Raw genomic sequence first — 15,197 nt, 5'->3', positions numbered from 1 at the left:
AAAACAAGAATACAAACAAATAATAAACACTTTAATGAATGTAGTGGTTCCAAAAGTGTGAACACCACTGTTAAAATATGTATATATGAAAATACACGATGGCAATTGCAAATGCAATTGTTGATTCACTTCATTTAAACTAAAACACACAACCCCCTTAACATGCTAAATAATATAATAATAATAATAATAATAATAATAATAATAATAATAATAATAATAATAATAATAATAATAATAATAATAATAATAATAATAATAAATCTGTTTATGTATCTGTAATAATAATAATATAAAACATTTATGACTGTGTATCCATTTAAAGGAAACGTTGTAGAAGCACCTTTTGTTTGTTTCGGTCAGAGTCTATCAGAGTGCTTGTTGAATTATCATCTAGAAACCACTTGTTGTATTCTTGTTGGTTGTGCAGGAGGCTCCACTTTTGCTTTTCAAAGATGTCCTGTTGTATAACTGTACATCTGTTTGCAGCCATTTTCATGTGTGAGTATAAACGTTGAGTTGGGGACGTGGCCAGCAGCAGCTTATCTGGATTTAAAGTGACAAGACACCCTAAAAACAGCTCATTATGAACTGACCAGACTAAAATCTCATTATCTAAGAATGATTTTGTGCAAAAAATGTGATGTAATGAATGTAAGAAAGCATATAGGTCACTTATAAAAGACATGTAAAGCAGTAAAACAAACCAGAACCAAAGAAAACATATTCCTCTTCAATGAAAGACATAAACATATTATAACTAAACGCTCAATGGTTCCTTCAGCACAGTTTGTGGTTAAGAAGCGACCTGTCCACCAGGGAGCAGAAGTGTCTAATGTATGGCACTCCTGTCTCCAGGTCCAGTGAACATCCTGTTCTTCAGAAATCTTGCTCCATCATTGTTGCCCCCAGTCACAGTCTCCGTCAGTCAGACTCAGACTCATCTTCTCTGCTCATGGTTCGTGTCAGAGCGATTCATTGCCGGTGTCAGCTGTCAGACCACGCCACAGCCTGAACATGAGGCTCAAAGTTGAGGGCCGGGGTTAATAAACGGTAGCCCTGGCAACAGTGTTGAACGTGTGAGTCAGAGCGGTTCAGGCAGGGCGCTGTGGCCGAACGGTGACGTCTGGCTGCCACCAAGAGTCACATCTGTGCCGAACAAGAGTTGTAGGCCAATCAAATCAGCAGAGGAGCCCTTCTCACATCCAGGGGCCTGTTTTGTTTTCGCTCCACTGTAAACCACAGCAGATCCAGTAGATGACAAGTGCAGCACTGTTTGAATGGTTTCAACATCACAAAGGATTAAAATGCAGTAAACAAAGAGGGAGGAGCAGCATGGGTGTTCCTGCTGCTGCAGCTCTGGGATTGTTGCTGTGGTTTTGATTCTTCCAGATCTCTGAAGGGTGGATGTTATTTCTGAAGCTTCCACAATGGCTGCCGGAGTCTTTTTGCTCCGAACTGGACATTAATCTGATTAAATGTAGCAGCACCAACACCGAGAGCCTTGATAATCTGCAGATGGATAATAGGAGGGAAACGAGCAATTAATTGCTGATTAATGGTTTAATAGATTAATATTTCTGTAGTGGTGATTGCTTGTCAAACAAAACATCCAATTAAAAGTTTAATGAACAAGCTACTGCTGCACTGTGGTGATGCTTCATACGCAGACAAAAGAAGGCCAATGTCCAAAAACCGTAAAGGTTGCTTTTTACAGTTTATTTTTCCAGTTTGACAAGCAAATAACAAAGACCAAACTGTAAATTCTCTTTTGTTGCCTCTACTGCTCTGGTTAAAAAAAAAAAACCCACAGGCTCATCCCAGTGCCTGTTGGTCTTATACCAGTCCCTACAGAAAATAGACCCACTGATCTTCCTGTCTAACTAAGAAAAGAAAATATAAAAAACATAGAAACAAAAATACGTAAAATAAACAATTATTAGCATACAACTAAACATTTAAACAACCGAAAAATATCAAGTAAACTAAGAATATATTTAACAAATTTAAAGGCAATAAAGGATAAAAATAGCTCCAACAGTACCAGCAGAGGGCGCCGCTTGAACGCAGCCGTTGAGACAGAATCAAAGATGGCGGAGGGATCCCAACGGTGGAAAGAGAAACGGTCGGTTGTCATTACCTTATGATAAAGTTGGGATTCCTAACGGCGTTATGGGATGAAAAAATGCTCTTTTTGTAGTTGTATTTTGAAATATAAACTCTCGACAACCTCATTAAGTTTCACCGCTCATTCAGCCGAGCGATATGATGGAGCAACGTCAACTTTACCAACTTTACCAAAGATTACTGATGTGCTGCGAAGACGGAAGTGAACATAGAAGAGGCATAACAAAAACAAACAAACAAAAACATGATGCCAATAATAACGGTTGATTATGAGGTCTTTGTGAGTTTTATGTACTTTATGGAGTAACCATAGACTGTACTTTATTTCTTTTATGTTTCTTCTCAGAAACTTTAGAGGTTTCTGTTTTATATTTTAAAAATTTGTCCAAGTATAATAATGTGAGAAAAACAAAATTTTCTGTTTATTCAGTCAGTATTTAATACACGACAGGAAATAGTGTTAAAATTTACTGATTTAAAACAAAATTTGTCCTAAAGTTATAAAAAACAAGAGAAAACTCTTGCTTTTAAGAAAATGAGTGCTTTTTGATTAATTATTAATCAATAAGCAGCCTTTTATCAATAACTTCCATCCATAGATAATTTTGCAATAAAATGTAGTGGTAAATTAAAATAATGAACAGCTGCTCTGCCCTGTTATGTGGTTGCATGAAGGGTTTCTGACTTCAGTCACGTTTACACGTTGCAGTCCTGTACGTTGGTCCCAGTAAAAAGTAAACATCAACCCACCAAGTTGGGGTCACTCACTTCCAATCTTTGAGCGGCCTTTGTTTGCTGTGTCGCTGCACAGACCCCAGGAAGCTGATTACAAACTGCTGCACTTCCCCAAGATAGCAGCAAAATGTTTTCTGCTTTGCATGAAGGCTGGTAACAATTACAAACCAAGGCTTTTAAAATGTAAAATCCATTTAGTGGTTTTATTTACATGTATAATTTAAAGCCATAACTTGTTAAGCAAAAAGACAAACATACAGAAAGAACAGTTTTAAACCACTCAAGGCATAATTTATATCGTTCATGTTAGTGGTTTATCTTGTTATTCTTCAAGCCTTTTTGAAGGTTTTCAGGTTTTTCTGTGAACTTCAGCAGCTTTGTAGCTTATTTACACTACTGTGCAAAAATAAAAAGTATTACTAAGTATTTTTGGTATAGATTCTATTGCAAATACCTTAGTACACTTGAAATAAGACTAAATTAGCTTACAAGTAACTTATCAGTAAGAAATAGGAGCTTGTTTTAAACAATTCTTTAATATTATATGTATAAAAAAAATAGTTCCACTGGCAGATTAATTAACTTGCAAGGCATTTTTCTCATGTTTTAAGTGAAATAATCAAGATAAATAAATAATGTTTTATAATAATGGTTTATTATTAAATAAAGTGTTAAAAAAAATAAACACCTTGCAGCACCATCGTCATTATTATTGTTATTATTTATATTTATTTTATTCATTATGCAATAAATAAATATCTTATATTTATTTTTTATGTATTTAATTCATTTAGCTCAATTTTTATTTGATGATGTGAAACTAATATTTGAAACAAAAAGCAGAGCTCTGTCATGGAGGCAAACATATTAATGCTGTTTCCATTGCAGAAACTTCAAGTCAAACATGTATCACATTTCTGAGGTATAGTTCCTATAAATCTGTTTCCATTATTATATTAATAATAATTCTATAGTGAGTTCAACAGCTGTCCAGCAAAAACATGTTTTACTGGAGATGAGCAATAATTGCAAACAGAGAATGCTACAGTTGGAAAACTAACTTCTTTTCATCTGCATCATAAACATCCCAACATCTTGAAGACATTAGGACGTTTCAGCACCAGCCATACATAACATCTCTGCCTCCCTTTCTTCACAACACAATGCATAATTTCAGTTTGTTTGGCCAGGAAGAAAATCTCCTCCTCTCATTGTGTTGACGAAGCGCTCTTAAACAGAGCCTGGAGTCCAAGTGAAACCAGATTGCCCACAGAGATGGAGGCTAAAGGGCGCCAAATCAGATGCTGCAGAGACAAATTTCTGCATTTTAAAAACACAGCAGATCTTTCAGGCTTCGTTCTCACAGTGTAAGCTATAAGGCGACCCAAATCTGATTTATTTTTTATTTTTTAATGTTACCAGTATTTGATCTTTTCATGACAGTCTGGACATTACAGGTCGGATATTTTCAAATGCGACCTGAAACTGAACGGCCAGGTCGAATTCATCGAACCTGAACGTCACTGATACTCGACAAACGTCACTAATCTGCGTCTTGATACGAGCAAGTGAGAAGAAAAACAACAATCGTGGCGGATATAATGAGGATGAAGTTGTTAAAGGTTAAAGTGCTGGCTGCGGTCGGACAACAACTTCAAAATCGTAAGCTATGCTCCACCGTTAGCATCCATGTTTACTTCCTCAAACACTGAGAACGCTCTCTATGTGTGACGTTATTGCGCCCTCTACTGCGCATGCGGGTCACTTTTAGGCCGTTTGAGATCACTTACAAGACGCTTATATTTGAACGACCATGCCAAAAATAAAAATAAAATAAAAAATAATTATCAGATTTGACAAAAAATCGGAATGGGGTCACTCCATGCTGCAGTGTGTAGCCTTAATGTAAGCTGCTGCAGCTTCTAAATTCAAATGACAAGATCACCAGTTTAAAGGCTATTACTCATTTAAATTTATTCTTTAGAAGCCAACAAATACTTTTTATTTGTCTTTATTAAGCGTGTAATGATAACAAATTTTGCTGGACGATAAATTATTGCAATGAACAATAATGTTGTTTTGGACCATTTCCAAGTTTAGAAATGGCATAATAATGCAAGAAAATATTCTCAAGTAATAATAAGCTTTAACTTCTAATGAATTTTAACACTGGAGCTAGAAGACATTTTAAATATCCAAAATAAGTAAAGAAAACAACAGAAACAACAAATAAAATTATGAAGTCTTCCTAAACAAAATAATAAAAGAAAACATAAAACTTTTGTCATCCAAGTTTTGGTAGAAAGAGAGAGAAGAGAAAACCAATAAATCATGCAAATGAAAATTATTGACATTGTTTTAAATTATCATGTGATTAATTGATTAATTGCTTTTTGTCACAGGCCTTGTCTTTACACAGTTTACTATGTTAGTTTTATTAATCAGAATTAAACACACAGTAGGTCTTCATTTTAAACCCAGTCTTCTTCGATAAACAGCTTTTTAAGTTCTCCGTCTCTGTTATAAACAATTTCTCAGTCTTTCTTCCTCTCTGGACGTTCTTTGCTGTGACAAGGCCAAAGCTGATGAAAACACAGCTTCCCTCCACCAGCTGAAAACATGAAGGATTTTGTTGCGCATCATTTCTGTTTCTTTAAATATATGCGATTGGCTGTGACTCATACTGAAATTTTGTTATTTATTGCTTGATCTGCAGTTTTTATTAGGCGAAAAATAAAAACGTCACATTTTGGGGAGATTTTAATGCCTCACTCTGGCCTGCAGCCAAACATAAGATGACTTGTTTTACTTTAAAACTCTCCAGAGTGACTCTTATCTGGACAGCTCAGTGCTGTTTGTTCATTTTGGGTCTCGTAGTGAAGCAGCTGCTACCGGCTGAATTTAAGGTTGTTTTAGGTGGTAATTTAAATAAATAGCCGTTGGGCTTAGAGGCTGAGATGTTTCTGTGTTACTCATGAAGACTAAATGAAGGGGATAATTAAAGTTTTATTTGCTTTCTTGGTGTTTGGCAGCAAACTGGTTCTGAATAAAATGATTTTTTTACTAGTAGAGGATTAAATAAAAACAGATATTTGAAATCATAACAATTTGTCCTAAAACTGATATGAATGTCTGGATTGAATTTCATGCTAACTCAGGCGGTTGTTATTCTAGGCGGTTTCCATCCCTGAAGTGTCTGGTTCCAACGTTTAGAAGCTTGTCTGAAATACAGAAACACGTCTGTCAAAGCAGGTTGAAATTAATAATCTATAAGCCCTGAATTGATTAAGTTTAATCAGAAAAATGTGGAGGATCTTACATCAAATTCTCAGCATGAAAATGTCATAATCATCATCACATCTGCAAGTTTCCTCATGAGAGACCAAAAAACTTCCTTAAAGGAAAATACAGTTCTGTGAAAGGCAGCAGAGATGCCTTTCACATCTCTGCTGTGAAAGGCAGAGATGAACTTAAAGGACAAATTCATGATTATTTTTGATATATTTATCTTTTCTTTGTGCTTGAATGTGTTGTTTTCTAAGCAAATAGTATGTTTCAGATTAACAATTAACTGATTACTAATTTTAATTATTCATAATTGATCTGATGAACTGTTTCAGTCCTAATATCAGGAGAGCCAATGAAAATCAAAAGAGCTGCATGAGGTTCTTCTTCGTTTACATTTTTTGTATTTATTCCAGTTATTTTAAAGTGAAAAAAGTTCTGGATATAAACCAGATGTTTGCCACTGGTTCCAGTAAATCATCCCGGCACACAGAGAGTTAAACCTCAGCCCCTCATCTCTTCTTTCTTACTCTCAGCTCCAGCTTCCCACGTCGCGGTCTGCACACCTACGCCTGCTCACCAACTCATAACACCATCATTAAATTTGAGAAGACACAATCATCCCTAGGCTGATCTAGGGCAGGATGAGTCAGCATGCAGAAAAGGAACAAAGACTGTCACAGTGGATTTGAGTAAATATTCAAGCACTGAAAATAACAAAAACAAAGGAGAGTAATAAGATATTTTAGAAGAATCAATCTCACAACGCCACTCTCCCATGTAAACATGGAGTGTGGACATGAAATGGGAGAAAATATGAAATGGTTCTACTGGTACGAAAACTTTTCTAAGTCACTCCTGGTGATGCAGAGCAGCAAACTTAAAAGCCTTATTGAGATCAGGGTGCTGATTTCTCTTTTCCCCAAACCTGAAAGAAAAACTGACCAACATCAGGCAAATAGAGGAGAGCCAGAAGCATGACTGGAGAGCCGACCTTCGACCTCCTGCCCACTGGCAGACACCACAGAGCTAAACCAGCAGACAGAGACCCATCATATTCAACAGTGTCATGCTTTGATTAACACAAAGTAACACTTAGACCCCAAATTATTACTGTCTCCCGTTAGATTTAGGTTTCAGAGAATTCACCAGCATGTGAATGCTGATCGAACTCAGGTCGACCACAAACCTGGTCTCAGTTCGGTTGAAATTAACTCTGGTGCAGTTTCAATGCATATGTGGATGTCAACCGGACCGGAGACCGCTCCAAAGCAGGAAGTAGTCAATAGTGCAGGGCATTCTGGGTAAATACAACAAAAACAAACGCAAGAGTTTAACGCCAGAGAGAGAAATGGCTACTGTTCTTTTACCAACATCAAAAGAGAAATCCTACAACCGCTAAAATCTGACGTTACTCCAATTTTGTTTACATTTCTTGAAGAAGGAAGTTGTGCTCAGTGTCTTCCTCTGAGATTTTTGTGTCGTTTCCTTCAGTTGTTCTTGGTGCAGCGCCACCACAGGCGAGGAGGGGAACAGGTTTTTTCAATGAGTTTGGATCATCAGACACACTGCTGTTTGAAAGCGAATCGTACCAAATTAAAATGTAACAAATGTTGCAATTTTGGTCTCTAATCAAACCGAATCTATCGGATTATCAAATGGGAAAACACCAAAGAGAAATGTCACCATTGTCTTCAACAAAACGACCAAATTGGCACCAAAATGTGATGAATTAATGTTTAAAACCTAATAAATATGAAAATGACACTTTGTCTCCATTTGTTATTCTGCTAAATAGACTTGAGAAGATCCTGAGAATCTTCTCACACATATAGATTGAAGGAAAAATCATTACGAATAATCATTTTGAATTGAAAATCAATTTTAAATCGAATCGTTCTCTGTTTCATTACCAGGCTTCAGCAGAACTTCATAACAAATATGAGATGATTCACAGATTTTACATTATTTTTGAGGAAACTAAATATCATCTGCATAGAATTAAATTTTGTTGTTTCCACAAATCAAAGTTTCACTGATCTCAACCTGTGTTTACGTAAATATTAGGGAAATGTATGTGAAATTGGCTTCTAGAAAAAAATTAAAACATTCTCTGGGAATGCCTCTGCATATTTGGGACTAGAAATAATTATATTAATCCAAACAAAGCCAAAAGAATAAAGCATAGTTTGAGTTAAGTGGGAATAAAAGTTTATGATCGTTTTTTGTAAACATCTGGTTTCACCTGTTAGTCCATTTGTAACAAGGTGATGAACCTGCTGACAGTAAGAGAGAAAAATCTCCAGAGGAGAGCTGCAGCCTTTCGCTCAGGGAAAGGAAATCCCTGCAGAAATCTGACCCCACAACAATCACGGCGGAGTCGCACTTTTCACCGCCGACTCAAGACAAACGACAACTCCTCCGAATCAGGCTGGATGAGAAGATACGACGCGACTCTGCAGATTAAAGCAGGAATGCAGCATGAATGACTGCAGACCGCGGTCAGTAGCTGATGTCAGGAGTCCTGAGTGTGACTGCATGATCAAGGCTAACTTTGATGCTGCAGAGGGTGGCATGCTTTCTGTCCATGTGTGAGCCAGCAGGGAGTGAGATAGCGAGCAATGCTGGGATTACTGGAAGGTCGGGAGCTGTCAGGTGAGATGGATGCAAGACTTCTCCGCTGCCGGCTCAGATCACACACCACCACAGTCGGAGGTGGAGGAGTTCGAGTCCCACGGCGCAAATGTTTCACTCACCATTCACAGGCACACACGTGTTTAGATGCAAACGCACACATGTCGTCGCAACCAAACAGATGTACACATGCATAGATACACATGCACACACACACGGTTCAGCGGTGCAGTCAGCTTGCAAACTGCACACGTCCTACTGGGCTGCGCTCCAATCAGCAGGATTAATGAAGAGGTATCAGATTTTACAGTACAGCAGCATGTGGAGCTCTGGGGGATAAATGGTGAGAGGCTGCAATTCATCAAGTCTGTCTTCAATAATGTAATCGACTTTTAAGTTTGGAGTATGGTAAAGGCAGCTTGCAGAACTTTGTTGCACGGTTGACTTATGTGCATAACAAGTTTTTCCACATGGAAAGTGGTTCTATACATGGACCTTCATGAATACCTTATGTGTGAATAAAACTCTGCCTAGATCAGGCGCAGTGGCTTCATAAAGAATCTGAAGAATAACTCTTTCCAGATATTTTAAAGGTGACCTGCGCTTCCTTGAACAGGTTAGCATATTTACGTGAGCTATACAAAACATGTTCATTACACTTTTTACACAAAATCAATCTTGAATAATGAGATTTTAGTCTGATCAGCTCAGAATGAGCTATTTTAGGATCCCTGTCACTTTAAATCCAAATTATCTGCTGGTGGCCACGCCCCCAACTTAACGTTTACACTCACAAGTGAAAATGACTGCAAACAGATGCAAAATTACACAACCATATATCTTTGCAGAAGCAGAAGTGGAGCCTCCTGCACAACCAACAAGAATGCTTCAAGTGGTTTCTGGATGGTAAGTCAACAAGAAAACACTTGTCTTTTCCAGCAGCGATTGTATAGCGCATACAGCAGTAAAACCAACTGACCAAACGTGCTTGGAGCTCTGCTTGGATTCCTAGGTAACGGTGCAGTGCCCTTCAAATGTGACTTGGGAATCAGGAAGTTTTTGAAATGGCTTATGAACTTGTTGCCTAAACCAAATCCTCTGGGTGGATTTTTTAAGCACTTGGGTTGTTTTTAGAAGCAAGACCCAAATGGAAGTGTAAAAGGTAATCATGGAAGATAAAATGTTCGAGTTTGAGCTATTTTGAAAGAAAAAAAGTTAATCTCTAGATGTTTAAGTGAACAAATAAAGATCCAAAAAGACTTTCTGCTCGTTAAATGCAATTTTCCCTTTCACAAACCAATTATATAGTAATTTCTGTTGGTCTATTACAAATAAATCCCCCACAATACAGTACAGTTTTCATTGTAGCATAAAAAAATGTGATAAACCGAATCAAGCACTTTTACAAGACAAATAAATAAATAAAAATAATGAAATCCTCTAGCTGTTCTACTTCAGGAAGTTTCGCTGTCTTGAATATTTTGCAGAGGAAGCTGTTGTGTTTTCAGATTGCTGTCATCGTCAGTGCGGTTGTGGAGGTGTGTTGGCGAAGAGCTGCAGGATGATAAGAGCCTGCAGTTGGTGCGAGGCGACAGCTTCTCGCTGCAGTACTGGTCACTCAGCAGGGAGACTTGTTACGCCTCCATTTGTCTGGTCGAGTGTCAGATTCCAAAGCCCTGAGGGAAAAACCCGACTAGATGCAGGCGAGAGAGAAAACACGCTGGGGAGCGATCAGCAGATGAGCTGCAGTGGCAGGTTTCACAGGATGAAGGTCTGATGGAGTCTGAAGAGAAGAGATGATACAGAAAGAGTCAGAAAAGGTCAGCTTCAGTTATTACAGCTAGAAACCAGAGATCAGGCCCGAAATCTGGAAGAAGTGATGGACCCAGACCTGAACCTTCAGAGTTCATATAGAGACAGTTACAAAGTCAGCCTTCTATCGCCTGAAGAACATTTTAAGCACTAAAAAACTAATGATTTAAAGTCTATTTCCTCTTTAAGGAAATAGTTTTTTGTAATTTATAAATTAAATAATTATTTGTGCATAAATAATAAGTAGTTATTCTGCATCAAAATGATACTTTCATGAAATTCTGGTCACACAGGGCCACACAAAGTCAAAACGCCACAGTTTAGATGAAAAAATAAACTTGTCACCCCACTGGGAGGAAATTAACATTCTTAAAGGAAGTCCTTGGAAAAGTCATTGTTATATTTGGCATTGAAGGCATTAGCAGACCATAAGGACTTCTAACGGCTGAGCACTGCTAATGCGCAGGAGGCCGCTCTAGAAATAGCAGAAGCTCAAACCAGCGTGGTTTCCAAACAATGCATCGCTGCGCCGACTCAATCGGACTTCCCTCGGCTGATATTTTGGGCGTTTTTAATGACGTCCGGAGAGCCAGAAAAGACCGGTGAAGTAAGGCGGAAGGTACATGGTCCACAGGAAGATATTGACTTCTGGGACCAGAAGAAAGCACCCAAACAAACAAGTCGGTAAACAGGAAAATCCTCAGAGGAAAGCACCTGGTTTGAGTGCAGAGCCTTGAGGGACAACGACACACTCCAGCTCGTGCTCTGTTGTTTCCTATTGACACACAGCGTCTTTACATTTGGACATCCTGTGTGTGTGAATGTATGCTTGTGAGTGTCGTTGTGTCACTTTGTTTGTTTAGCATTCATATCGCGGGTGTCATTAATTTCACTCTGGAATGCGTTCTTTACTGATTGCATAGGATGTTACTGTGTGTGCAGGAATGCTATTGTTTTAATCGGTACGGACGGTTGAGTGATCACGCTGAAACACCCAAACAGACACCACGCAGCTCAGATGTTGCAGCTTGATTAGAGCTGGATGCTTTCCATGCAGACAGTCATGTAAAAGTTTCAAGTGAATGAAAGAAAGCAGGCTGGAAGAAGAGAAGGAAAAGAATAATAAGAAACCAGAGGAAGCATTCGGTGTCCAGCCTAATTAGTAAAAGTCTGGACCAATCAGTGTTTTTGTAATAACAGAGGATGAAATTGCAAAGCGTAATGTGTAGGTTAACTTGTTTCAATAAATCTGTGTTGATCTTTTTTAAAACTTTGAGGCTTTGTTAATTTTTATGGCTCTCACTGGCAGAGAGATAATGTCATTGCATGAATACCAACCCATTAAATCAACCCTGGAGCATTATTATGTTGTCTCATATCTCTAAATAAAGTCTTGTGTAAAGAGTTTCTTTTGGAAAATCACATAATTAAAGTCCACCTGAATGTTACTCCAGCCTGTCTGGACCACTTTAATCGATCTCTAGTTTGTTTGTTTTGAAAGTCCGGTTCTTTAGGAGAGGTGTGAACGCACAATTGAAGTCTGATGAGGACTAAAAAGCAAACTGTGGTCTGCCTAAAAACCTTGGTCTCCATCCGGTTGGGGTGAACTCTAATGTGGTTCAAATGCATTTGTGAATGCCAAGCGTACCAGAGGCCATTCCAAAAGCAGGAAGTGGACAGTAATGCAGGGCATTCTGGGTAAATGAAACCAAATCAAATGTGCAAATCTAGCGCTAGTGGAAGAAATGGCTGATGGTCTGTGACCAAAGAGACCATGAGCAGACTACAGACTACAACTGCTAAAATCTAACTCCATTTTTGTTTATATTTTGTGAAGAAGGAGGTTTCACTCAGAGTCTTCTATAGAGGTTTTTTGTCATTTCCTTTGGTGGTTCTTGGTCCAGCGCCCCTACAGGCGAAGAGGGGAACAGGTTTTTCAAAGTTTTTGGTTTGTTGGACACAGTGCAGTGTGAAAGCAAACCGCAGCAGCTGAAAATGTAACAAATGTTGCAATTTTGGTTCCCAGTAAAACTAACCAAACATTTTGAAAAACCTGTTCCCCTCCTCGCCTGAGGTGGCGCTGCTCAAAGAAGTACTGAAGGAAACAACACAAAAACCTCACAAGACACTGAGCAAGACGTCATTCTCTGCAAAATGCAAACCAAAAATGGATCAGATTTTAGTGGTTGTAGGATTTCTCTTTCGTAAAGGACTTCAAGCCATTTCTCCCGCTATTCAGTACTGGAGTGGAGTAATGCCCCTCTTGTCAAGAAATAATACACACTGATGCTGTTCTTTAAATTTCAAAGCTTACAGATAGCAGATGTTTTCACTTACATTTCAAGTGTTTCTGGTTTATAAAGAATGAGAAAAATGACAGCTTATTTTCCCAAAGACCGTTCTGAGTTATAACAAGTCAATCTGAGGAGAACAAAACCATCTGCAGCTGATTTCCTCTACATTTATTCGTGTTGTGTAATTATAAAAATAAAGAACCGCGTCAGGTGCTGTAAGAAAAAGCAGGAGCTTCAAAAATCTTGACATATTTTTGGAGTAAAATTCTCCAAAAGGAAAAGCCATACCGCAAAAATCCTCTTCTGAGGATCACAAATGTCTATGCTGACATACTGAACCCAAAAATGAGGAAACTGAGACCTAAATGCACATTAAGCTTACAAGGTGTCTGCAATAAACAGGAGCAACAAGGTGAAGCATTGCCCAGCTCTTGTTCACACATCCAGGAGCTTATAAATGACTTCTGACAGGATTGATGTGGTTCCTGACTTGACCAGTAGACCCATCAGATTAAGGCTTGGTCCACCTGAAACCAAGGTTATTACAGTTAACTAAAAAACGAAATAACAAAAACTGAAACTGAGTAAACATTTTCATGAACTCAAATAAATAAAAACGGTAATTAATGGGAAAAAAAACTATAACTAACTGGAACTATATCATGCATTTATAAAACTAACTAAAAAACTATAACTAACTGGAATTATATCATGCGTTTATAAAACTAACTAAAATATACTGAAATGATATATATAATGTCCTTCGATTTTGCGTTTATGAATCTTAACCTTTTGAATTGATGTGAAAAAGCAGCTTATGTCAGCTGTTGGCAAATTATGGCGGCACTTACGCTGCTTCGCAAAATGGCGACAGCAAAAGATGAGAGAAAACGCCAGAGTTGGTTGGTTGTACAAATAATTGAAAACATTTTTTGAAAAATATTATCTTCTCTTGATCATTACCCAATCAATGTAAACATTGTAATACAATACTCTGACCTTTTTGAATTCTGTACCTAAAAAGTATGAAAAAACTAAGACAACCAACAACTATACAATATTTAACTAGTAATAACTAATAAAAACTAGCAAACACACTAAAAACTAATTAAAACTAACTGAACTAGACAAACAAAAAGCTACAAAGAAACAAAACTAAACCATAATGAAACACTCAGAGCTATTATAACCCTCTGGGCAGCAGCTGGGAAAAGGGTCGCACCTCAGTTTTCCCCTCGTCTTCACAAATTTCCCTGTGACTCTTGTAAACCTTCCCTCCATGCCTGACTCTGACCCCCAGTACAAAGCTGCGTCTGCATGTCAGCCAGTCAAAATGGACTGTTATTTGGACTGGTTGGGCGGTTTGGTTCTGGCAAACTTTGAAAAAAAACTGCAGTCACAAGAGGATTTAAGCCTATTAGCTGTTTTTATTCACTTATTCCACATTCAGGAAAGAGGATAAAACTTCACAAAGAATAGAATAATCTAACTTTTTGCTTGTGTGATAAAATGCAAAAATGTCATTACGATACTGCAGGCTGCTGTTTTAAAAATATAATGTGCACCAATGGGAGTTGGAAAAGGTGCCAAAAAGTATGAATAAAATCTAACTCATGAACCACTTTTCTTGGAAACTATTTATCTCAGGATAACCAAAAGCAGCCAATAATGTGTATATTTGATATTTTATATACCTATAAAGCCCAAAAGCGTGAATCTGATATGAAGCTTTGACACATACAAAAACTTTACTCAGGTTGAGCATTTATTTGGCTTCACTTGTCAGTCTAAAATGTTACGTAAAGTTCATGTAAAACTGAATGTATATTGTTTAGTTTTTCTAGGAGGGAAAATATAAAGCAAATGTTTGATGGGACCAGAGGTGAATCATAGCTATTTACTTGAGTAACTTTTTGGAAAAAAAAACTGTTCTAGGAATAGTTTTACAGCACTGTACTTTTAACTTTTACTTCCATCCATCCATCCATTTTCTTGCACCCTTGTCCCTCAGTGGGGTCGGGAGGGTTGCTGGTGCCCATCCCCAGCTAACGTTCCAGGCGAGAGGCGGGGTCACCCTGGACAGGTCGCCAGTCTGTCGCAGGGCTAACTTTTACTTGAGTAATATTATTATGAACAATTACAGCACTACTTAATGACTCTATACATTACCCTGTTAAAAATTTACAAATTATCTATTGTAAGTATTCATTTTAGGTGAAGTTTAACATTGAAAAATATAAAATTACTTTGAAAACATGTTTATTCTGCCAGTGGTTGTGTTATTTTTTATGTATTTGTATATTTTACATT

At 37.7% G+C, this 15,197-nt stretch overlaps 1 long non-coding RNA gene across 1 annotated transcript; it reads right to left on the bottom strand.

Annotated features, from left to right (window-relative positions):
- Positions 1 to 718: 718 nt before the first annotated feature.
- Positions 719 to 2,484, bottom strand: LOC103471566 (uncharacterized). The gene is made up of 2 exons (XR_534677.2): positions 2,045 to 2,484; positions 719 to 1,512 (listed from the first exon to the last, which is right to left on the bottom strand). It is a non-coding gene; the product is annotated as an uncharacterized LOC103471566 (long non-coding RNA).
- Between the last annotated feature and the right edge of the window lie 12,713 nt (positions 2,485 to 15,197).

This window comes from Poecilia reticulata, chromosome 10, assembly GCF_904066995.2.
Source record: "Poecilia reticulata chromosome 10, P_reticulata-male-v2, whole genome shotgun sequence".
In the NCBI taxonomy this organism is placed as follows: domain Eukaryota; kingdom Metazoa; phylum Chordata; class Actinopteri; order Cyprinodontiformes; family Poeciliidae; genus Poecilia; species Poecilia reticulata.
This window is presented reverse-complemented; position numbering and strand designations above follow the sequence as displayed.